Genomic DNA, 25,294 nt, shown 5'->3' on the forward strand with positions numbered 1-25,294 from the left:
GCACAGTGTAATAATTTTACATCCTAAGGGGTAGACTATATTTCAACGTGACATTTACCTTTGCACCAAGCATTATACTTTTATTAGACCAGATCTAGATCATCAACATCCTGCCACCTGAACGATGCCTGGCAGTTTGATTAGTCTACATGTGGTTTGTGGACCTAGAGTAGGCCTTCTAGTCCGCTCTAGGGAAGCCCAACACCTGATGATTGTCAAAGTGGGGTAAAATAACCCAGATGCGAAGAAGGTCTCACACTCTTCCATTCACACAAACACATTGCTGTAACCATCTGTTTAAATCATGCATTCCCTTTGTGAAGGAGACCTTGTAGACTAGCCTTTGTGGCGCTTCTATTAAAATTGTAAAGGAAAGTAACTGAAAAGAAGGAAAAGCTGATTTGGAAAATGCAGTCCTTTCATGTCTATAGTCTGACAAAACACTGGTGTAAGATATTTCAGCCATTATATTGCTGGTGCTCATTAACAGCAGAGAGCCTTGAGGAAAATCAATTGGTACTCTGATACATGTCACATCTCCATTCAGATATTCAGAGCAGAAAAACAAATGCTAATGGGAAGAAATAGCAGTGGGAAGAGCTTTCCTTGGTGGATTTCTGTGACCTAACATGTGAGGATTGTTTCAGTTTAATGATTAAAGGCAGCACCTTGTACTGTCGGTCATGCGGCGTTTTATCCATGCCATTTAAAATCAAAGAGGAATTTGTCGGAATTTCTCTCGGGAAGTGGCGTGAATACCCATTTTTCGGTTCTACTCCATTAGTTTGTGGCAACTAAAATTGGAATTAGAGACTTGTGGCAGTGTGCTCCTTGTGATTCACCAAAATACAATGACACCTTGGCTTCAGTCATATTCTTAATTAACCACTGGCTTGGTAAACAGTAACTGTTGAGCTTTAATTATTCATCTCATTGGAATGCAGGGCGCTTTTGGCAATGTAAACTTAATGTGGATGCTGGGGTAGTGACGCTCTAAATTGACTTTTCTCCAATAAAAGCTGATTAGTGGCAAATAATGCAGACAAAATTGCATGTCGCCTTTTCAATTGCTGGCTGCCATCTTCACGGCTAGCCAAGTCAGCTCATTTCAGAAAATGTGCCATTGCCTGCAAATTTGAGTGACACTTTGAAAGAATGTCATGAAATATTGCTTTTCTAATATCTGAAAAGTATAGAAACCAAAATACTGCATATGTCATGGATATTGATACATTATCTGGATGGCTGATCTAGGAAGTGTTTTCATTTTTCTTCCTTTCCGTGGGATTGAAAGTCAGTGCCTGCAATTTCTTCAGGTTTCTGCTACTTTGAGTCTTTCCTGGTCTATGCTTCATCACACATCACTTGGATAGCCACCAAACTGGAACTTGAATAAGTGTAACTTTAACCTACCTAACTGACTGTAATCTAAATCCTCACTCACTCTCTTCCAAATCATACAAGTGACAACCTGATGAACTGAAGTGAACTCCATTTTCCATTTACACAGTCTGCAAAAAGGTATTCAAAATACAAAAGGATTCTACCGACCTAAACTACCCTTTCGTCCCCAATAGAATCAATCTATGTGACAAAGATACAGTAGAGTGTTATTTGGGGACCATATTGAACCTTTCAGAGTGGAAATGTGAAATATTGAACATAGAGCTACTTGACCAAAAATGACATTTGGATTTAGGTTGTTTATACATTGAAATATATCCAAAAGGCTACTGAAGAAGAGGAATGCCATTCAATGTGATTCACATTTACACTTTTAAACGCATATTGATGAGATGTCTTCTGAATTGTGCTTTGCTTAAGCATATTTTTTCCCCGTCTAACAGTTTGATTGAAGACAAACTGAGTTACACAATGCAATCTTGATTAAATGACAAGCTATCCACTAATCAAGGCACTTACTCATGAACAATGAATAACATGCAACAACTATATATATATCAGGGCTAAAATTGATTGTTGTTAACAATGCAACACAAAAACAAGCATCCTTTTTCGCTTTTATAAAAGTTCTAATTAGCGCTACTGTTAATTAACTGACAACATCTGCAGGTTGTTACAGCTCAAAGTTGCGATAATGCCATGTATCATTAAAGCACAAATTTTAAGAAAACTAATTAAAAATGTTTTTGTTTTTTTGTGTTCGCTATTTATATTTAGGCAACCAATGATAAAAACACATTTTACATGATTTCATCTACCAAGAAATCAAAAGTAATCATGTAAAGGTTGACATTAAGATGAGAAAAACAAACAGTGATAAAAAATCGTCCTAAAATAAAACACCAAATGCCCTCTCATTTATTTGATTGAAATTAGTAGAAAGGTAGTCATTTAATATTGCCACATTCTTGTAACTTCTGGTAAATATGCATAATCATGTTGATTTCTTATCTTTTATGATAAATCAAACTAATTTGTCAAAAACATTTAAGCGGGGAAAAGCAAGCACAAAAATGTAATTTTTTCAGTGTAGGATGACTTCAACAAGAGGAGAACCTGTAAAAAATAGAGTAACCATCTGCTCATTAATACTTCAGTGTACAGCTCAAGCAATGAGGAGAATGTACAAATAAATAAAAATGCGTGCATTCATTGCAGAAATGCATTGAGCTTTTTATCCAAACATTGATTTTCTAATATGTTTTGTGTTGTAAATTGAATACCTCAAGTTAATTTAAAAAATTTAAACAAAAATGAACATTGTCAAGGTCATCCCATAAAACCATGTCATTTTTCATGCACATGACCATTAAAAAGTTATTTTTTAAATTCACTTTTCAGTATTATAATAGATTGACTTAGCATAGATCGTCAACAAAAATGGGAACAAACACAAAATACCAGAATAAATGAGGCAAGCCCCTTTATTATTTCAGTTAAAGATCTCATACACGGGTGCTTTCATCCCACATGAGTGAACTTTGAATAAACACGAGGGCATGTTGCAACAAATAAATCAGCAAGTGATCAGAATTTTGCTTAGCTTTTCTCATCATCAGTGTGGTCTTTCACTCAACTGCATCTGTAAATAATAAACATTGCAAATTACTCACAAAATAAGAGGCATTGTTTAACCTGCCTGCATGCTGCCTTTCTCTCTTCTGGCATAATCATTTTTATCTTCGGGAGATGAATAGAGAACTATTCAAGTGTGACGGGCCAGGCCCTGTTATTGTTGTTGCGGTGATGCTTTACCAAATGTTGCGTGCGTAAATCCATAATTCTGCCAGTGTGAGCGATTATTCACAAGCGATAGGACTCGGCACGCAGTTACTACATACAGTATATACTTCCTATCTGATAAAAGTATGATAATATGTGCCGTAGAACTGCATATATGTCACTGTGGGATCTGGCTATTGACTTAAACAAGCTTGATGAAATCAGCTCCTCCGCAATTAAAAAATGAAGTGCTTCTTCTCATTCCTTGAGTGACTCATTCATGCCCGAAACTTTTGATATGATGAGTACAGGTCCCTCCTTGAAATTGTTGATAACCTCTCGTGTAAAGTAGATGATATTGCATCAACGAAACAAGTTAATAATCTCACTTCTGACATAAAAGAAGCAATCATGCCCGGAAAGAAAAATGACTCCAATAAGGTCATTGAATCTGTATTTTGGAGTGAAGATTTTTGTCTGTTGGTTTCTTGTATTAGTTTTATTGGTTGTTTGTAAGCTTGATTTTGAGAAGAACTTTATGCATACACGTCAACCTCGGCCAATTGCTCCCCTTATTAATGATTGCACATATTTATGTCTAAAATTTTCCCCAATGTCGACATGTCGTTGTATGTCGCTGACAGCTTGACTGTTTGGGTATTTTACTTGCTGACATGCTTTATTTATACAGTGAAAAGGCGGAAGTAATAGTGTATTTGCATTTTTTTTAGATAATTGTTTTGCTTTCTCATAGTCTCAGTATGTTTCACACTTTGTACTTTAGTTTTGTGTACTCCTGTAAATCCTCCTACTGACTGTGAAACTTTTTTATTTCCATTAGTTTACAACAACAGCTGTGCATGCTGAATCCTAATTAACTGTTAAAGCAATTAGACTATTTACATGGCAATTAAACTAATGACTCTTGTATTTTCTCGTACCTGGGCCAACACAAATACATATGTACATTGTTTCTCCTGGGATAGACAGATTTCCAAAAGACTGTCACATGTGCTGCATCAACATTTGAAACACTCGCTAGCAGTTTTTTCACGTGCTTAATCCTTGTTGAAAAACATACGTGAATCAAGAAGAGGTGCAGGGATACTTATTTTTGATTGGAAGAAAGGTTGAATTCAATCCAATCCAACTGTTGTTGGACATGGGCGACTCGGTGGAGTGAGTGGTTAGCGCTTTGGCCTCACAGCTCTGGGCTCTTGGGTTCAAATCTAGGTCATGTCCACATGTGTGGAGTTTGCATGTTCTGCGTGGGTTTCCTCTAGGTACTCTGTTTTCCTCCCACATTCCAAAGACATGCATGGTAGGCTGATTTGACACTTTAAATTGCCCCTAGGTATGAATGTGAGCGTGAATGGTTATTTGTTCTTGTTATCTGTTTTCTGGTTATTGTAAGTCCAACGTTCCAGGATGTAGTATATAACACAGCTGCTGCCACTTGGGAAAGTTTCAAGGTTTCACAACCATATTGTTGGATACAAACCAAAGCATTTTTTTTTCTACAGCCAGAAAGCTCTCCTCATATATTGTTGGCAAATTCTCCAGTCTCAGAGTTTGTGGTTTTGTTTGTTTTTCTGGCAGAGGGAGAAAAGAATATCTGTGACGATAACTGAATATCTGAAAAAAAAATGACTGTGACAATATATATATTTTAAGGACTGGTGACAGATAAATGAAATTATGATTCTAAAATCATTCTTAGGGCTTTAAAAAGTATAATGTAAGCACTTCATAATGATTGCTAATTGAATTATGACTGAAAATGCACTTGCGCAAATGAAAATATAATCACTGTAATACCATCATTCTTTTGACATAGTCAATGTATTATATGATCTGTAATCGACTGCTGAAGTCAATTGCAATTTGTCTTTGCTGTCACTATTGATTTGATAGCATTTCCTCTCTAACTGTTACCGCACCTTATGGCAGATATGAAGAAATATTTCATGGCAAAAAAAATAAAAAGTCACCAGCTGCTTTATGGAGAGTGAGTCAAAATATTGGACTTACATTTTGCTTCCAATGTTAAAATCTATGAAGCTGCAGTCTCTGAATTAACAACAAAGTTCCAAGTGTTACATTAAAACATATTCTCTGTGCCTAAGCTACTAATATAAATTGTACAAAGGTAAAATATTACCCCGCATTATAGTATATATCAATAACAATACACCCCTAAGGGGTTCAATGCAGCCCATAGAATATATTTGTCAAATTAATGACATGAAATTTTTACTCAACAGACAAAATTATTGACAAACATTCCCCAAATGTTGACTATTTTCCCAACGTCCTTAAATTAAATAACCAAGATTTCTTTTCGGCTTCTATTGAGCAGATTATTATTTTGTATATTTAGTGTACATTTAATATATAAATAATGGAGCTATTTGGAATTATTTATCTCATTTAATGCTGCTGTTGGGCATTTTGAGTAAAATTGGTTAAACCCTTCTACTTTTTGTGAATTCCTATATCTAATTATTATTCCTCTAGTTTTCACAAATTTATGAACCCTAACCTTTATTCACTGCAGCCTTTTTTGTTGCTGCCCACACAAGAGTAACATAGTTCATTGTATTGTCGAGTAAACTGTATTAAATAAATAAAACTCAAATCTTCCTAATGATCTTAGCTGGATTTGCCCAACTGGCCACATGAGAACTGAAACATGTTTTTAAGGGGTTTTACCCATAAAGAATTGAATCAATTGAGTCCATTATCGATTTTTATATCTTTATACAAAGCACCTCTTTTGTGTTTTTTTATGCTTAAAAATCCTTGAATGTCTTCACATATTGCATTGCTTTCAGAACACGGGAATATTCTCTGTTCAACCCCATTTGTTGTTGTTGTTGTGTAACTGTGGTTAGCCCAGGCAACATTTTTCTTCATCCAAATTAATTGTCATTTCAGATCCCTGAATCACCCCCGTGCTTCGTGGTTTTATCTCCCAAACTATCACAATGACAGCTGCTGCAGTCTCTGAGGATGGAAGACGGTGGTTTAATGGTTAGTGGACATGTAATCGAAAAGTTGATTTTTGGCTCCTTCCGAGACACTTTGGAATCTTTTTAGAGTGTTGCAAAGGCCTTTTCTACATTATTTTTATGATATTTTAAATTAGTAGCAAACACACACTATACTTGCGTCAATTACCAGTAGAGTTTTTATTTCATTTATTTATTTCGTAAACGTTTTTCTGCACCATTAGCTATCAGACAAATGCATTTCTTAGGTTTTTTTTTAATTTAGCAAAGTATATATTGATTGTTTCTCTTGATAAAGGTGTCTTTCCTTTTGCGTTTAGAATGTGGATATCAGTAAAAGCCTAGCTGCCAAGCCAGGGGTAAAGAAATTGGTTGTGATGGCTATGGCGGTTATGTAAATTACTGACTACTCTTTAGATTTTGCTGTTGATCATCAGTAAGGCATCGAGTGTGAAATGCACATTCACTCATCCACACAATAACGAGAGAGAATGAGAATCCGCCAAACTGCAATGATTTATTGGTTTTATCCAGCCTGGCCCTGGATTAATTGACTGATTGTTATCCTCATCAGCTCCACTGATCCATGGCAGTTAGTTCTAGTCCTAGTTATTTATTACGTTTTTGTTTACATTTTGTCTTGCCCTAATTGCACATCCATCTCTCACATCATCAGGTATATTGATTTGGACATTTTCACTTTGTTATACAGTCATTGAGGATACGTTTTATTTCATTTTCAAGACAACGTTTTCACATTCGAGTGTCATTACAGTACACATATGGGATGCAGAAAGTTTTAACCAGTACATTTAATGGGGAAGTGTTGGAAAAGAAATACTCTTCGCAAAAAAAAAGACAAGAGCAAAAATAAGTAAATTGGAAGAACTTTTTAAGACGTGGCCAAACAAGAAAGTACGTAGGTGTTTCTAGATTATGTAGATAGACGAAAGTTTCCTCACGCTTTACACAGATTGCCTCATTGTGTTAATGCTTCACACAATAGTGAGCAGCATGAGTGTGTCTTCCTTGTCACACCTGTAGTTTGTGAAGGTTACTTACACCTACATGTTGCCTGACTTAATATCCTTGATAAACAAAGTCAATTAGTGGGAAGTGATGTTTACAGGGCTTAACTGCCAGCTCTGCCAAGGGATGGGGGTGCTCGTCAAGCAAACAGCTGCTTTTAATCACCTTAGTTTTCCGACTGGTTAGGAGAAGGTTATAATTGGTGTTGCTGTGACAGCTAAATACAACACTGCAGATGGCAGTGACAAAATTTGCTGATAGACACCAGTGTTGTTTTCCCATCCTTTAATAGCAGTGACAGAGGCAGTAATTGATTGCATTTGTACCAACAAACTAAGAGCATCATTAAAAGTAGAAGGAACACTTGTCCAGGTTTTAACCATCTCCAAATATACGGAATTGGGTAAATAAGAGGAGGTAATGCAGGTGTCAAGGGGTGTTCATTGTTCGCTTTCTCTGGTTCCAACCACGCTACATTTGATCCACCCTTTTTTGGTGCAGTTCATTTTCATACCAGCAAACCAGTATTTGATAAGAAACCTACATATGTGAGAACACTATTCAATCATTGGATAAAACAGTCTAAGCATAGTAACACAGTAAAATATGGAAGTAAATAATCATGCACCTTTATTTGCAGCACTCATGCTCCGATTGATATTTTTCTTATTGTGGCCCATTGTAGGAATATTGGGCTTAACAATAATAGGGTAGACAACCATACTGCTGAAGGACTTATAACCCTCAATTTTACATATTATCCATAGTAATGGTTGAAAAAAAGGTTTCACATAAAATATAATTGCGTGTTCATTTACATTTATATAGGAAGTTTTCGGAAGTTTTCACATTTAGAAACTAAGATGGGTATATTGAGTCAGTAGTCTTTTTTTGTGAGTGACAGTTTATTCACTCAAGAGCACACGATAGAATACATCAGCATAGTATTGTAAATCCCTTGCGATGTTGCAGAGATAGAAAAGAGTGGCTATGTCCCTTTCACTTGCTTTATTGACATGTGGCAAAATACAACAAGCCACTCTCAGCCACAACCCAATACACAAGGCCCTTGCCTTCTTACTGACTTCCCACTTCCCCCATTTATCCTCCTAAAGCCACGACAGTTCATGAACAGAACAGAACATCACTGACTAATGGTCATAGCCCATTAAAAAAAATCTGATGGATATAACACTCCACAATTACGGCCACGTACTACTACCCAAAATGAGTCCCATATTGAGGAATAATATCAAACACAGTAACTTATCTGAAAATGATATAGTAACAACGACCAACTCAATTTTGTAGTCTTTACAACAATATAGGAATTGTGGTTCTCATCCTTTCATGGTGTAAAACAAGACTAAGACTATGAAGGTACAGGTGGCAACATGACAAGACGATCATAACACTCGCCAAACACCCTGGAGCAAGAAAGATGCAGGAAATGGCACTCGCACAGGAAAAATCACCGTTGATTTGATTTGTCGCGGAAGGAGAAAAGCCTCAGCAGAGAGGAACAACCTATGATAAAAAGTACAGTGTGTTATAGTGTATAGATAGACTATATTTTGGTTTGACTAGGTTTATACTTTGGTTTGAATTAACCATCTTCATTGAACTTGTAGTCCAATGGGAGGATGCCAATCAATTAAGCAATCAACCTTTTCATCCATATATCTTTCTTTGCATGAATTCTTTATGCGACTCATAAAAACTGCACCTCTCATAACCCATTCAAACAGGAAGAATTTGGCAATCGTTTTGCTGTTTCTCGTTAACAGTAAATAGTATCACCGGGTCCTGGAGGTGAAATTACACTCTATCATGGCTGAGAGCTCATTAAAAATGGATATAAGTGGTTGACAAACAGTGTCTCCCAGGCTGGAAAGTGTCAACGAGCCTGCTGCTCTCCTTCCATGTTGTAAAAAATTTAAGCTGATGTGACACAGCGGGCATGTTGGTGCCAGCCATGCACAGTGATTTATGCCTCCCATTTCCAGTAGGGGACATTTTGTCTGGAACCAACGAGGATTTGCCAGTCTTCCAATGAGTTCCTACAAAAGAAAATGTACAATGTATTTGGAGAGATTTTTGCTCTGTTGATATGGAAAACAAAGCAGCATCTGTCAAGGACATGCTCACAAATTACCACTTGGCATTGACTGACAATCATCAAAAGGCACAAAGAAAAAAAATACACAAAAGACAACTTACGTGGTGTCTTCAAAGTGGAAAAAATCTGCTTTCATCTGCAGCACTCATTTTTTGAGACTTTCCATTTCGATGTCGTTCGGACACAAATAAAAATGAAAGCTCATTGATGAAACACAGGTAGATGTGTTCCCTTATGGCTTCAATAGATTGTATGAAACATGGTGGAAATGCAAAGCATGAAATACACACCACATCTTCGCAATGAGCAGATCTTGAGCTGTGGGAGCCATGAAAATGCTAACATTGGCCAAATGTCTCCCAAAACTCAGACCGAATGGGTTGTTCATCTCATCAAGTCATTAGTGCCCATTTGTGAAACACCAGGTGGTGGACAAATTAACACTCCTCCTGATATTTTGGTCTTCCAGCCGACAGTCTTTTTTGCTTCCCACATTAGTGGCAACCAGTAGTAGTATGCCTGTACAGTAGTCCCCATTTTGTTCTGGTCTAGTTATGCAACGACAAAGATGTTAATTCTAATGTTCTTGTACACTGTAAACGCAGATTCGTAATTCCCTACAACACACTCTAATTTCCTCTGGGAAAGCTGATTTTAAATCTATCTTGAAGTAAATTAAAAAAGGGCAAAATCCCTGCACTATGGAATGGAATGTTCTCTCCATACTGTGAAGGAATTGATCGGAAAGTGTGTGTGAAAGTCAATCGGTGGCAAAGAATGGATTCTGTTGGGCTGGCGACCGCTGGGATTTTTGTATACAAAACATATTATTGCACATGTTGGGTATCCATGCTAGAGACTGATTATGAAAATAAAATGAGTAAAGATAATTATCTCCATTGTTATCATTCTTAGTGAGGATTCAATCCTCATATGCTTTTATTTTCCTCTATCTGAATGATGGGAGGGAAAGAAAGCAATGCCAAATGGAAAAAGTATCCATTTTAGCAACTGTTTTTGTATTTGCAGTGTGAGTCCGTCAGAAACTTGCTCCAGTCCCTGACCTCCCGCTATGCTACTGAATTGAATAAAGTCACAACAAAAACCAAAGGAGCACCATGTTGAATAATTCCCATTGCACAGAGTACATCAAGAAATTGGACACATTGAAAGGTAGGCTTGTCTCCATCCTGTCTTATCATTAACTATACTTACTCAACCATGAGGTGGATGAATAACTGACTAATAGGAAATATTTGTTTTTCTGTTAGTGTATGTACGCGTGTTTGTGTGGTATCCACTTCTCCAAAAAATAAAGCCGGGTATTCAAAGGGCATAGTGTTTGAAGTTTACATCTCTTTTGATAATTTACCATTTAGATAGACATTAGTGCCTTTATTTTGTGATGATTAATCACGTTTTGCATGATTGGTGCCTTTTAAATGTACATCAATTTGACAATTTACAGTGATTGATAATTTAGGAATATCATCTTTCGGAATGACCATCATGCTCTGTGCTCATGATCAACCAATAGCAACCGCCTTTAAATTGCCTCGCAATCTTCACTATCCTCTCCAACTGGGCGTCTGCTGTGCAAAGCATGCTTGCAGCCAACTTCTAATGTGGACTGCTTATCCCCTCCTCCTCCTCCTTCTCCTCCTCCACATCCTCCTCCTCCAATCCACTCTGCCAAGAACACAGTTTGCATTTTGCAGCAAAATTACCCACACAAAGTTGTCCTCATAATGACATAATTACTGATCAAAAAAAGACAGCCGAACCTCAAAACGTTTGATGGACAGATGGGATGATAAACTTCAACCCATTGGTTGGATTGGAGATTTCAAAATTGGCAAGAGTTTTGTTTTTCCAAATTCATTTGCTACCAAAAGACCAATCTAAGTACTATCACTTTTTCTTCATTGCAGGATAAATAACACGGATCTTTGAGAGATTGGGAAGTGCATAATTTTCTGTCCAAAATGATAATAGCAAATCTATTCCCCATGCTACATAAATCATTATTGAATGGTGCTTGGGGGACAGCTGGACCATTAGCCTGCCCATACAGCATTAGTTGTTCTGAAGTGGTCAATGGTTTAAAGTATCGATCTTCCCTTTAGGTGGTTGCTTTCCTGGCAGAAAGTCAGTCCTAGTCAGAAGGTTTGGTGTGAAATTTTTGGAAAACGGACCGCGTACAAATAATCCCAAATTTGGCAGCACACACAACTGGAACTCTCAAATCAATCTGTAAACACATCAATGATGCACCAAAGATTCAAGGATTAAATTCCTCACAGTACACAAACTAGTTGCCTTTATGGCTCTCTTGGAGTTGACAAATCACTAATCTTTTGGGAGTTTTGGATCTTTTTTTCCAATAAGCCTGTTCATAGAGCGTTGCCGACTCCTGTTGCTGCCAATGATATAGTGTAATCCTGTTGTGTGGTGAAATGTCTGATCAACAAGGTGACAAGAGTCTAATTTAGAAAAAAATCTCAGGGATAGAATTCAAGTACTCTCTAATGGCAGCCGTAGCACCAAGAGATGACAAAATACAGCAAGAGAGTGTAGCAATCAGGAAACAAAAAACAAAGCCCAGTCAAGAGAAGCACGACCATCTGGGAGCGAGATAAGAGAAAGAGATTCAAATAAATACCCGTCTGATCAGTCCCTTTCATCTGATCTGATTTATTTAGATTTCCTTTGATCAACCCAGACCAGAAATATATGCTTGCTCACTCAGGCCAGTGGTTCCATTTTTTTCAGGATGTGTTGAACATTTTGTAAGAGTAAAGTTTCTGTTTTTTTAAAGAAATTCTGAAACAGCACTGCCCGACACTTGTGACAAAAGCATCCATTTTCTTGTCGAGTTGGATCCGAGTTGTTGAATAGAGAGTCTGATGTGAATCGATTCAAGGAGTAGGAACGACAGTACAAGATCCTCGAATGGGTCATTTTTGTTAGCGAGGAAGTCATTGAACGGTAATTACTCATGAATGGGTATTGCAAAGACCTTGAGTTACTTTAAAAGAGCCTAGAAAAATGGGAAAACAAGTCTTGAGGTGTATATATATTGAGGGAAATATACACGACTGAATTTGATCAAGGGTAATCAGTGGCAGGGCAAAAATTACTATAAATATATTGTTATTGAAGAAGAAACATCATTTTTCACGCTTTCACTTACTCTATTGGTTGGATGTACAAATGAAGGTGACAGTCTTCCCAACATATGCCAACATCTCAGTGGATGTCAGTTGCTTATGAACAGCTGCCACAGTTTCCTAAAATAGGAAGAATGTTTGGCATAAAGTCCAATGGAGGATCTGTCTAATAACTGGCACGTGTCCAACTGGGTGCGCCAAGATAAGAAAACAATAACTCTAACCATCTTTGAAGCTGAGTGATACACCAGCACAGCAATTCTAATCGACTAATCAATTCTACAGAAAGATAATTGTGACAGTCCAGGGATGCTTCATTATTCATAAATAAATATCTCGATAATTAGAACATAAACAGTGCTTTACCTAGTTGTGAAATGCTGTTGATTTAGTTATGGACACAGACCACTGAGCAATTGTCAAACTGGCTCCAGAAGGAAACGTTTGAAAAATGAGCATTTGCTATTACAGCAGTCTCATTAGTGTTTGGCCTTAAAGTGAGCCTCTCTCTTATTGATTGTGAACCCCAGTTGACACTGTTCTTTCTGCTGAATTAATCCTTCCCGAGAAACCAGTGATTTGGTGGGCCATAATCATCAAAAGAGCAACATCAGGTCAATTAACCTCTCCTCCTGGCAGTAGTGTAGGAGTGAAGGATAATCAGCTGCAAGTACAAAAGATAAACACCATGAAGTATCTTATGCATATATCACCTGCATTCTTTCAAATTTTCTTATCCACTTCTTCTTATTTTTCAAAATGTGTCCTCTGTTACTCCCTAAACTCTTAAATTTTAGATCTGTTTATTCTCTCTGTAGTTTTACGAACAACTCTCTGGAGAGATTTTCCCTCTGCTTGAACAGTGTTTGTCATACCAGACACTAATTCCAGAATTGAGGTTGCTCTCCAACAATCCCCAACAGGCCAGTATGCGTGACTACAGCTCCAACTGGCTATCTTGTGTTGTCTGATGAAGTTAAGCCACCCCTCAGCCTATCCCCCAATAGACCCATCGTGGTGGTGTTTTGATGCCCAGAAATGTCTGGCTATCAACTCTCACCACTTCTGCTGGAATGAGGCAAATCAATAATATCCAGAATCAATTCCCATGTTTGGTGAAGTTATTGGCCTGTCCTGAAGATTGTCAGGGTTATCAAAACAATTTCATAGAGGGCCAAAACAGTCCGGAATTCCATTCCAAACAATACAGCACAGACTGTTTTAACCAATGAATTTTCGAGCAGCCTGATCGCAATCAACTGATTTGCTTGTAGGTCGTCAGATTGGTGAAAAGGGTGTTTTCTCCAAAAGTTGGAACAAAAAAAATCAACATTGCAAGCATATCTAATTCCAATCTGTTTTGTCCTTGTCTCCAATTCGTATCGCTGTCTTACTGTTTACTTCTGTTCAAGGCATTTTCAATAAATATTCATCTCTTAACATAAATGTCAACAGAAGGTTTATACCAAACCCTCCTTTGTACAGCAAAACCTGTTAAGACATTTAAGGCGCATGGCTCAACTATACTTTGGCAACAGATGGAGTTTCCTGCTTTAAATCCTACTCCAATATGCTAAACTCTGATGCAGTGTGTTAAAATACTGCATGAATCCATTCAAATTGTAACTGACCGAGCAAAGAGAAACATGTCATTACTATCAAACATTCTTCCTAAGGGCTGTGAGCACTACGGGAGTGACATGATCAGATGCTTTAGCAAAAGCCTTGAAGCTGTTGCTGAACACAATTAGGACACAAGACGTGGTACCCAAACACTCAACTGATGCTCTTCTTTGTAAAAGATTAAAAAAAATATATGACAAGAAAACTACATCTCCAACAGAGTGACTTAAAAGAGATAGCAAAAAGCTTAGCTTCTTTTTATTGGGCAGTCAATGCAAGCAAAGATACTGCAAAATCAGTAACCTTGTACCCGGCTTTTAAAATCTGGTATAAATGCCTGGTTACCTTATACAGCTTGTAACTTTTAGTACTACTACATATTAAGAAACCACATTCCTCCATTTTTTTTGTTTTTGAATCTTTAAATGTCCTTACAACTCTCAATAAAACAGATATGCTCCACTCAGTCTGTGGTCAGTAAACAAACGTCTTTAAAATGTCCCAAAGGACAGAAGTTATTCTGCCTTCTCAATGGCTTCTCAATATTCTTAATATGGAAAGGTTGATTTATTTTTTTACTCATGTTTTAGAATCCCACATTTCTAAGTTATGTTGCTACTTGTAATTGATGTTGTTAAATCTTTTATGTAAACTCTTTCTTTCTTTTCATTAAAAAAAAAAACATTTTGCCTCAACATTCAACACTTTAATAAATTCAAAGGAATTTTAGAATGTCATTCCATCATCGTGGAGTGGAATAAGAGGCTGGGTGATTTGTATGCAACACATAGACACTCAAACTGTTTTCATTTATAGTACAAGCCCTTGCACAGCCTCTCCTCAAACCTAGTGAATATTTTTTTGGGAACGTGCCAGGAATCCATCTAATTTAAATAAGCCCAACCAATTTTTACCAACAGGAGCCAAAAAAAAGCTACAGGCTTTTTTGATTGCTACAAAAAGCACCTTGCTATGAAACTCCTCATCAAACCAGATATTAATGAGTTGTATTTACTAAAGAATGAATGTTATCTGACAGTGGATTAGGGAAAATAGAATAAAAATAAAATTCCAACTTCTGCACATGTTCTTGTTGGAAATGACTGAAGCATATTCACCTTGCGCTCTTCTTTTGTCCAAAAGAAAAGATTGATCTGCAAGAAAGTGCACGTGCATGCATTTGAAGGCAATGATATGGATGTCTTATTCTTACCAGGTCTAATTATGCGCTTGATCAATGGACTGACCTTTAACATACAGGTTAGGGGAAGAACGTGCCAACACCGTGATAGGTGCTTGATGAAAAGAAGAGCTTAATGGGTGGTACGGTGGGTTTTATAGAAAGTTCCAATGAGAAAGAGGATATTACTTTTTATTTGCTCATATCTATTAGTTATTAAAATTATATTGATATTTGTATCAAAGCATTTTGTTTTTTTTTCTTTGGGATTATCTTGTCCAGGGTTGAAGATTGTTGATGTCATCAAGTGTTGTTGATTATTTAGCGTAATGACCTTGCTCGTGACAAAGAGCCTATTAGTGGAAGTCTTACTATATCGAGGTGGGAGACAATCTTTGGAATAGAAATGTCAGCATAATGTTGCTAGCACAAACCTGTTTTTACAGAGAGTGCATTTCACATGGATGTCGCTCTCCAGGACTTTGGCTATGTCAAAGGTTTGTTCCTTTGCTTTGAAATGCTGACTCTGGCCATGAATAGACTGCCTTTTTGTGTTGCTCTTTGGTTGTGTTGGACTTGTTTGGTCTCACCAACGTAGAAGTGACTTCACTTCTCACTGCACACTACTACATATATACAGTATTGCTTAGTTTTACCCCTGGGATTTTACCCTTTGGGGGAAAAAGTTTTTGTCTTAATGATTCTGTGTTTGTTGTGCATAGGTCCTGCGGGCAGACTTTGAAGACTTCGGACTCAAGATATCTTCGGAGTGCTGCCATTTCCCTGGTAACAAAATATATTCATTTTATACTTGGACGATTCTTGTGACAATAACCACGAGGTGGAGGGTCGGGGGTAGGCAAAGCCTATTGTTGGTTTCGATCTCGACTATTGAATGAAAAGCACAAGCTCGCAAGCCCCCACATTACAGGAAGCACATATGACATTTTGATTTAATTAGTTGTCACCAGGCGACTATGTAAAGATCACAAGCATTTTGGCAGGAAGCAGTGGATGATTATCTCTAAAGTGTAAAGGACACACAAACACACAGAGGCACACTTCATTACCATTCAGCGTGGCAATCAAAAACACAAATGGGCAAACGATCAAACCCGGCTGCATGGAGGTTCAAAAACAACCAGCCAAGCGCTAGGAAGCTGTCATCACATAAACTACGTCCCCTTGAAAGTGTGGCTACCCCTCTGATACCAATCTACTGCAGGGCATTGCGGCAAATCTCCTCTGTCAGTCGTGTTTTTAGCTGTTCATCAGCTGTGCTTCCTTTCCTTTTCACTCTAGTATATTTTTCTAAGAACAAAACGGGTGGTAGCCCGAGCGTTAGATTTTTTCTTTTTTTATCCTTTCTTCAAAGAATCTGGCAACACTCACATCTACAAGTAAATCACAGCCTGACACCATTCATTATATGTGACACCTAGTGTAACATGTTTTATCAGCGCTTATTAGCTGGGCTATGATGGAATACATTGACCCTGTGTGATGAGAAGGAAGTAAGAGTTTAAAGACTATGGTTAACATTCGCACACCTTTGACCTTATATTAGGAGACCAACTGTAGGAAGTGCTCACTCGGAAACACAAGTTTGTGCAACTCTACTAAACTGAAATAAAGCTAAAATTGGGTTAGTAATTAAGAGGGTGGCCCGGTGGCCTCACAGTTCTGGGTTCGGTCCTCCGTCTATTAAGTCTGCAGTTTGTGCGGGTTTTTGCCTGGGTACTCCGTTTTTTCCCCCTTTTAAAATGGCATTATCACAGTTTAAACATGAAGTAATGTCCAGTGATATATTGGGCCATTTAATGAATAATTGAAGAGCAAATCTCATATTGCTCCTTTTAAAAGTTGCTGAAATCAATTTATGATATGTACAGTGTATGAATCTTTTTTTTTTTTTTTGTAATTCTGCTTCCCGGTACACACATGAATTGCACTCAAGGTAACGGAAAAGCTCTGGTAGATACACATTTTGAGCTGCGCATCTATCTCTCATGGCCAGAAGCTATTGCACTTAGCAAATGTCAACAGAAAGTAACGCAGACACACAGGCAATCGTATTTGTTTAGGAATCGTTCGAGGTCAAAGCAATTTAAGCAGCATGAATGCAGCCCAACAAAACCAAATTGCTTTCAATCTTTACTTCCTTCGGAGAGAACTACTTTTGCGTGCGTGTGTGTGTGTTTCTATATTCCACTTTATTTATCTGTGCTAATGTAAGAGCAGAGAATATCCGCAGGTGGTCAGAAGTCTAAAATCAAGGTCTTTAGGCTTTTGTCATAAATAACATAACCAAATCAGCGTGTATGGCATTTCTGGGCATTGAAATCTACACAGAATTTGTCAAGATAAAAATGCTCTCATGGCTAGTGGATCGGAGATATCCTGATAAAGTAATTAATCCCAAAATAATGTAGAGAAAATAAACATATCCCTGATGCATTTTGAAATAAAAATATGATTCTTTGTTTAAATTCTAAGGTAACAAAGGACCTTAAAGGGTTACCAATGTTTACAAATCCTATTACCTATCTATAATATATCTATATTTATTACTCACTATATTTGTTCTACAATATAAATATTGATTCATCATATAATTTTCTGTGATTATTATGCCAAGAATGGGGTTATCACACCCAGATGTAGTCATTTGCTGAGTATTAGAACATTATTTAAGCATTTACTGTTTAAGAGTGGATGGAGCACGCAGCTGTTATTGCATTGATTTTTGCTGTCACACTGCCTGTGTGGGTGAGGGGGTTTATAGAGGATTCCATTTGAATATGCCTACTAAGATTTGTGCTGTCCAAAGGTAGCCAAGGGAGTTCACCTTGTTAACTCAAGCAATTAAAGTGCTGTCATACATACAAATCCAGGCTATTATTGTATATGTGGACATCATACAAATGAGCCAGGAAAGGAATATGGGCACTCTATTGATAGAAGCCATTTTGTTTTCACTAGTTCTTCACAGCGCTTTATTTTTACAAAGAGTATGGAGATAAACAATAATAAAAATAATAATAATGAATTCAACTTGGAAACAAAATACTTTAATTTCATGGTGCCTCATCAAAAAAATCCTTTTGTATTGAGGGCAAACTACTGGATCTGAGCCAATAACTCGCACTTAAAAACACTTGCACGGAATATGAAATTCAGAACATTGTCACACATCACTTAGTTTCATCATTCAATTTGCTCCAAACATTAAAAGGTATACACTAGTCTTGTCCTCATATGACAATCTCTTATTCCCTGCGGAAGACATGCAAATATTTCTCCCCTTTGAGCCATTGCTTCTATGAATTGTAAATTTCCACTTTGACTAAAATGGAAAAATAAGAACGTGTCATTGTTTTAAGTAGTGGAGGATATTTGTCTGCTAGCCATCACTCGCAGAATACAGAAAGCGCTTTAGATGTGAGTGATCAGACTGTAATGAAGCATGATGAAAATAATTAGGGCGACTTTGCTTAATGGTTTTACTATAGTGAGCCATTCCTAATCATTTTCAATTAAAAAGAAAAAAAATTAAGCTGTGCTAGTGAAAATCAGAAATGATGAGATGCAAGCATAGTTGCTCAATTTTATAATAGTGAATAAAGGCTTTTTGAAAAAGCTAAACCATCAGTGGTTTTTATTTCCCATTAAAGTAGGCGCATGCAGTTGTCATTTTTCTCTTTTTCACTTCAACTGAGAATATGGCAATGTTTTTTGTAAGCTTGAATTTTAAAACCTGACATATTATATATATATATACATATTATATATATATATATAGATATGATATTTATTTCCTGGGAATTGTGTTTTTCTTTTGTTTTTCAAATAATACTGGCATGATGATTTGAAAATTATTTTCTATCAGTCCAACCTATCACACACTTGATTTAATCATCAGACATTAGAAAATGTTTTCTGCTATGCTGCTTCGGAAGCATTGTGTCTTAATGATATGGAAATGGATCATCATTTTGTCATATGCCCAGCTTCTATCAAATATGCATTCAAAAGATAGAAAAAAAAGTGAATATCTTTCACAAACAATTTGCTTAATATTGCTTTTTCCCCTTCGATGATTTGTGTGGGCTAGAGGCAGAATACGATTGAAACATTGTGGTATTAGGTTTGCAAAACATAAAACACATTATGAGTCAGGGTTGTGGCTTGATGCTGATTGATGTCACTTGACGTTACTCTCATATTGCCATGTTGAAGGAGATAGAGGGAGCTGTAGTACCTAGCGCTGAATCAAGTGGCATCTGTGTTTTGAAAGGAAATCTTGCTAAAGGGAAAACATGTAACCAGACTCTTAAATTAAAGGGGGAAGCTTGCTTTTTCTAAATGATATAGCAAACTTTGTTGCATGTTCAGGAGCATGAACACCAGGTTAATGTTAACTCTTCTACTCCATGTGCTCCTTTACAACGCCCTGTTACTTCCTCCCATTCTATTTTTGGATCTGCTGATCATAAAGAGACACTAAAAAATGTTTCCACTCATTTGCACTGTTGAATGCATCGGTTGAAATAGGATTGTGATCTGGTTGAAGTGTTTTTTTCCTCTTAGTTTCTTTGCAATCATGTTGCAAATGGTAGGTTTTGACATTGGTCACGATGTAGCGTTTCACATTGCCTTTTTTTGCTTCGTTTTTCTTCATACATTTGAAAATTTGACCCCAATGGTCCCGCAAAAATACTGTCAAGTAAAAAAATATAATAAACTTTTGCGCCTCTTTCAATATCCAGTAATTTTCCTAAGTATCATCTTTCTCTACAGCCGCCCCTGCTGTGAATACAAAATCAAGACATGAAAGGTGATGGGGGTGAAGGCCATAAGAAGGGAAATGAATGATTTAATTGCACGAAAGATGGCTATTATTAGAAGATTTGAAAAGCTATTACCAGCAGCAGCAGCCAAGAGTCATATAAGGTCCTCAGTCACCATCCCCCAGTCTTAAGTGCTCAATGTTCAGCTTGCGAAGGTCACGCCACTGTTGTCACCATTCCACAAATGAAGACACACAAATGGTTTGTCGCGCACATATTGCTTTCTTGGATTCTTTTTTTCCTACATTTTACAGTCCTTGCAAATGTATTCAACTTTGTTTGACAATTTGGACATTTTAGAATATAATATAAATATATGCATATATATAATTAAGCGTATGGCAAAATTAATTGCACTGCACATCTTTAATGAAACAGCAATGAGAAATGTCAAGTGTAACAAGAAAATAATGAGCTGAACTCTTTAAATTACACCTGCCACAAACATATAAACCTGAACATGTACCCACTTGTGTTATATACAATTCTCAACGGTATAGTTGAAAGTGGATTGTCAGGCAAATGTGCTAGAATCTATTTAAAAAAAAAAACGGAAGAAAGCGACATTGAAATTCCGGTCTCTTGTGCTATATGGAAAACTTGCATGCTGACATTCATTAGATTCACAACGGAATGAAATGGGCAAGTCATCAAGGTCCTTCTTATCTACACACTCAAATTACCTGACGTGGGCTGAGAATGCCCTCAACACTAGCATATCTTCTAGATGTGGGTCTGAGGATCTCATCTAGGTACTCAACAGCAATCAAGGTACTTCAGTCTTATACAAGAAAATCAGTGTGGCCCTCCCCAGGTCATGACTCGCAATTAAAAGGTCACTTTGGAGGACAGGGAAAGTTCCTCACAGTTTATCTGGACTGTCTTAGATCTGTCATCAATTCTCACAATGAACTTTCTCTCAGCTGTGAAGAGCAAAGTGTGCAGGCAGGCTTCGCCCTGTCCTTTCTGACAGTTTGGGCAGAAACATGCACACGAGTGGTGGATTGAAGGAAATTAGTTGGGATCTGGCAGAACACTTTCTGTTCTTCCGTTTCAGTCCAGTCTGATTTGTCTTTTGCTCCCTCAGTCTTAGTCTTGGTCTTAGTATATGCTCTTGAAACTCTGCTGTGGAAAGAAAAGCCAGTATTTTTTTAATGTATAGGATTGTCTTTACTTTTTTTGTAGCGCTCAATATAATAAAGTAGAAATCACAGGCTTACTCGGTCGATGCAGATTAGTGGAAAATTACTACATGGAATACATGGAGGTTTGCTAGTTATTGTTTTATCATGTGAACAGCTGTCAAAGAATCATCAGCAATGGTTTCTTTGATGCGGTCATATTGATTATACTACATGTTCAGGTAGGACATCTACGTGCTTGTTCACAGAACTGCACACTAATTGACAAGCGTAATTGCTGGCTTTCACGTGTAGTCATCCACAAAGAATGAAAATTCAATCGATAGACTCCTCTACGGCACATTACTCATTTAGTGACTGTGATAGGGTAAAATTGTTCTGTTGAAGAAAACAATCACAACAAAGTACTGAAAAGGAGTCTAATTTAAAAAAAAAAACATGTTTCCATGTATCCATTTTATATTACTGGTAATAGTTGAACTGAGAATATGTTTTTGCGCAGTGTTATTCTTCATAATTACTTTTCAAATCCAGCACCGGCAACATTTTCTATTGCAGCCTCGAATAAAGAAATACAATTGTATCGTTCTACATTGATCAAATTGATTAATGTGTCAATTTTATTGGCATATCTCTTTCCACTGAAATAGAATTCAAGAAGATGGTTTGACAAGATTAGGGAAACCAAGCAATTGTACAAATGCATACTAAACTGTTTAATGAAGATATTGAATACGGTCACCATATTGTGTTCCATAGGCTATGACTTAATAAATGTCTGAAGTAAAAATGAAAGTCATCCATTAAGACACTTACCGGTATTCCATTAGGAAATAGGCTCACAACACAGACAATGGCAATTTTAAAAGCTAATTAAAAAATAATAACAATTGCAAAAGCTGCAACTTGAGCCATTCAGCAGGGAAATATATACAGTAAAGACGATTCCGGTTCCTCCACTATTTATTCTTGTAGTCTCTTACTAGTATTCTGAATTTGTGCACAACACAGGCACTAGGATTGCCTTGTTTTAAGTCTTATTTTTAACATGTCCAAGTACCATGCATGTTTAACATGTACATCAAATTGATTTAAAATGTGAATTTTAAATAAATTGTGCAGTACACGTTAGGGAAATTCTGTCACTCATTCAGATGACTGACGCCTGAACACAAGCTTTTTCACCTGCATTCCACATTTAGATATTAAATTCTTGTCCTCTTGCATTGGTCCTGCCAATCCATAATCGAAATCTAGAGTCGTGCTTGCCAAATCTGAAAGATTGGAATGTTGATCTGCCATATTAATGAGGCCATGTTGAGGTATTCAAAATGCTAAAGCGCCAGTTTCTCCAGCTACTCAACATCTCTCGTAGTCAATTGGACAGAAAAAGGCATTATGTAGGTCTATATGGGTTTTCAATGCACTCTTTAATTGTCGCAAGCCAATCACGACAGTTGCATTTGCTCTGCATTTTCTGGTCACTTACCTTGACATCATTTCCGATTCAGAAGCGTGTTCAAAACAAAGCGGCGGTCTTTAATTTAACCAGTACCTTGGAAAAAAATGTTTTTATAATGAGAGAGTAGTCGTCCAGGCTTTCCTTCTCCCTTTTTTTTAAGTCGGATGCAGCCTTTACCCAGGTGATGAGAGTGAACGTGCAACATCAATATTGGCAGATTTTTGTTTCGTATTTAAAATTATGTTTTTGATGAAGGCAAGGTAGTTAATCTGGGATTGATATTTGTATGCATTTTAGTGCTCTGTTGGATTGAATTGATTTCTTTGGATTTTTATATTTTCTTGGTCACACATTTCTTATTTATTCCATAGTGGGATCATTTGATTGTTTGGTACCTGGCAGCTGTTATTGATGTTTTAATTTTCCAACTGTGCTTTTTTTTTTATTGTATTGGATTTTTTATTTGCATATTTGTTAGTCAAACACCAGAAACTAATTGGGTGAAATTTTTATTCATATGTAATTAAGCTAACATTTTACACAACATAAAAATGTACACATAAGAAATGATATAGCTCATTGTTTTCTTTGTCCTCATTACTTTATTTAGGTCACTCAAAGCCTTTTTCTCCTCATTAAACAAATGACAAATTGTCATGTTATTGTCAAGATTATGTTTCATAAGCTGTCATCACCATTTGAAAACAGGTATACATACAAACAGCTTTATCACAAAGTTGACAGCAGTTGACAAATTAATGGAGTTCAATTAGCATATTCATTCGGATGAAAATAACATTTACATTTTAGTAAGTGTCAATACATTTTCCTCTAGGTGAGTGGTACTTGTATATTTTTTAGGTGTTCCTGTCATATAGTGTTAAGTGAAATATCATCTTACTATATGATTAAACATACCTGCAGTAAAATAGCTCAGGTGGCCTTGTTGTATAGCTATTTAACTGAATGTGTACTGGACTTAGTCCAAAACTATGCAGGTTTTAGGGGGTTAAAAGTGTTTGATGACGCTTCTACAATCAGGCGGGCAGGATCAGTTGAAGACAGGGTCCCATCTTGTCCTCTGGGTCCAAGACCTTGAGTAAGACTATGGTCTTTATGTCCAATAACACTCAGTTTTATTAGAGCTGCAATATTTTCAAAAATCAACAAGAAAAAGAGGCTGGGGTCCAATCAGTTCTGGTCAAAAAGAATTTATTTTTAAAAGCAGAGTTACAAATTCATAAAACAGGCTGAAGCAACATTTATACACACATTTCATATCCTGGAAGACTCTACTGTAGTTGGTTATTCCTAGTTGCCTTACAATAATATCTGTTATAGGTTTATTAGTGTCATATTTCTCTAACTTGAATCCAATTATTGAAGTTCAAACAAGTAGATAAATCAATCAATTGATGGAAAAGAATCATTTGATATGCAAAAGGCAAGTGTTCAGCCTTGGCGGAGGTCGGCTGAGTGCCTTTCTATTTGAGTGGACCATAGTTTGAAACACACATTACTGCCACTTTAAGCACTTAAGTAAATTAGCATTGACCCATGGTCAGACGGTCTACAAAGTATGAGCACTTTGAACCACGATTTTATTGTGAAAAATGAATCTTGTCACTTCAACACGGAGCTGTCCATTTTTCACTTCTACTACGAAATTTAAAAATACGATTAAGAAATGTTGACGGGTTACTCAATTGTTTTATATTTTTTAAGGTACACTCGACCTATGAATGTATTTTTACTTTAAGTTAAATGGCTTATTGTGTCACATCAGAAAATATATTTGTTCGCTTTTATGCTAGTTTATTAAATTTTTGGCCTACAAAAATGAAAAAAAAAAAACTCATCAGAAAGGCCTTCCCCTCATATTTATCTTATTTTGTTTTGTCTACCATAATGTTGAAGATCGATTATAAATGGAATTTTAGGTAAAATTTAAATAATTATTTTTAAATTAAGATGCTCTGATACCTTTTTCTGAATAGATTTTCCTTTCAGTTTTAATTTACCATATTGTCTGTATTCTTGTTGTCTATAAAATCTGATATTTTCCCCACTGGAGTATGATATAATGAAAGGGCGAAGACATAAAATGTGTATTAGGATCTTTGTTCATTTTAAGGGAAGAGGAAATTTTAAAGAGCTGTTTGTACAACAACAGCATACTGATGCAAATCACCTTAAAAATCTAATTGGATTACTGTTTACAGCGACTAGTGTATTATTTTTTTGTGAGTTTAAATATTTCTTAGGGGAGAAGTAAAGAGTGCTAAATGCTTTTTGGAATCCAGTCATGATAAAATTAAAATATTACTTGAACGTGATCATATAAACCAATTAATTTTCTAATCAGAAGGAGCTTTGCATAGTCAATTCTTACTGTTGTAGCCATTTTTTTTAGTAGCTATTGTTTGTTAAATGAGTTGCAATTCTAAACATTCATTTTCTAAACCGTTTATCCTCACAAGGATTGCGGGGGTCTCAGCTAACAGGGAACACCATGAATTGAT

At 36.6% G+C, this 25,294-nt stretch overlaps 1 protein-coding gene across 1 annotated transcript in view; it reads left to right on the plus strand.

Moving 5' to 3' along the window:
- Nucleotides 1–25,294, plus strand: part of snx7 (sorting nexin 7) — a 73,791-nt gene that overhangs the window by 23,278 nt on the left and 25,219 nt on the right. The window contains exons 8-10 of the mRNA XM_077736576.1: nt 6,124–6,219; nt 10,375–10,518; nt 16,041–16,104. The gene's annotated coding sequence lies outside the window, so the exon portion shown is untranslated. The remainder of the gene's footprint in view (nt 1–6,123; nt 6,220–10,374; nt 10,519–16,040; nt 16,105–25,294) is intronic.

Source organism: Stigmatopora nigra, chromosome 16 (assembly GCF_051989575.1).
Source record: "Stigmatopora nigra isolate UIUO_SnigA chromosome 16, RoL_Snig_1.1, whole genome shotgun sequence".
NCBI lineage: Eukaryota > Metazoa > Chordata > Actinopteri > Syngnathiformes > Syngnathidae > Stigmatopora > Stigmatopora nigra.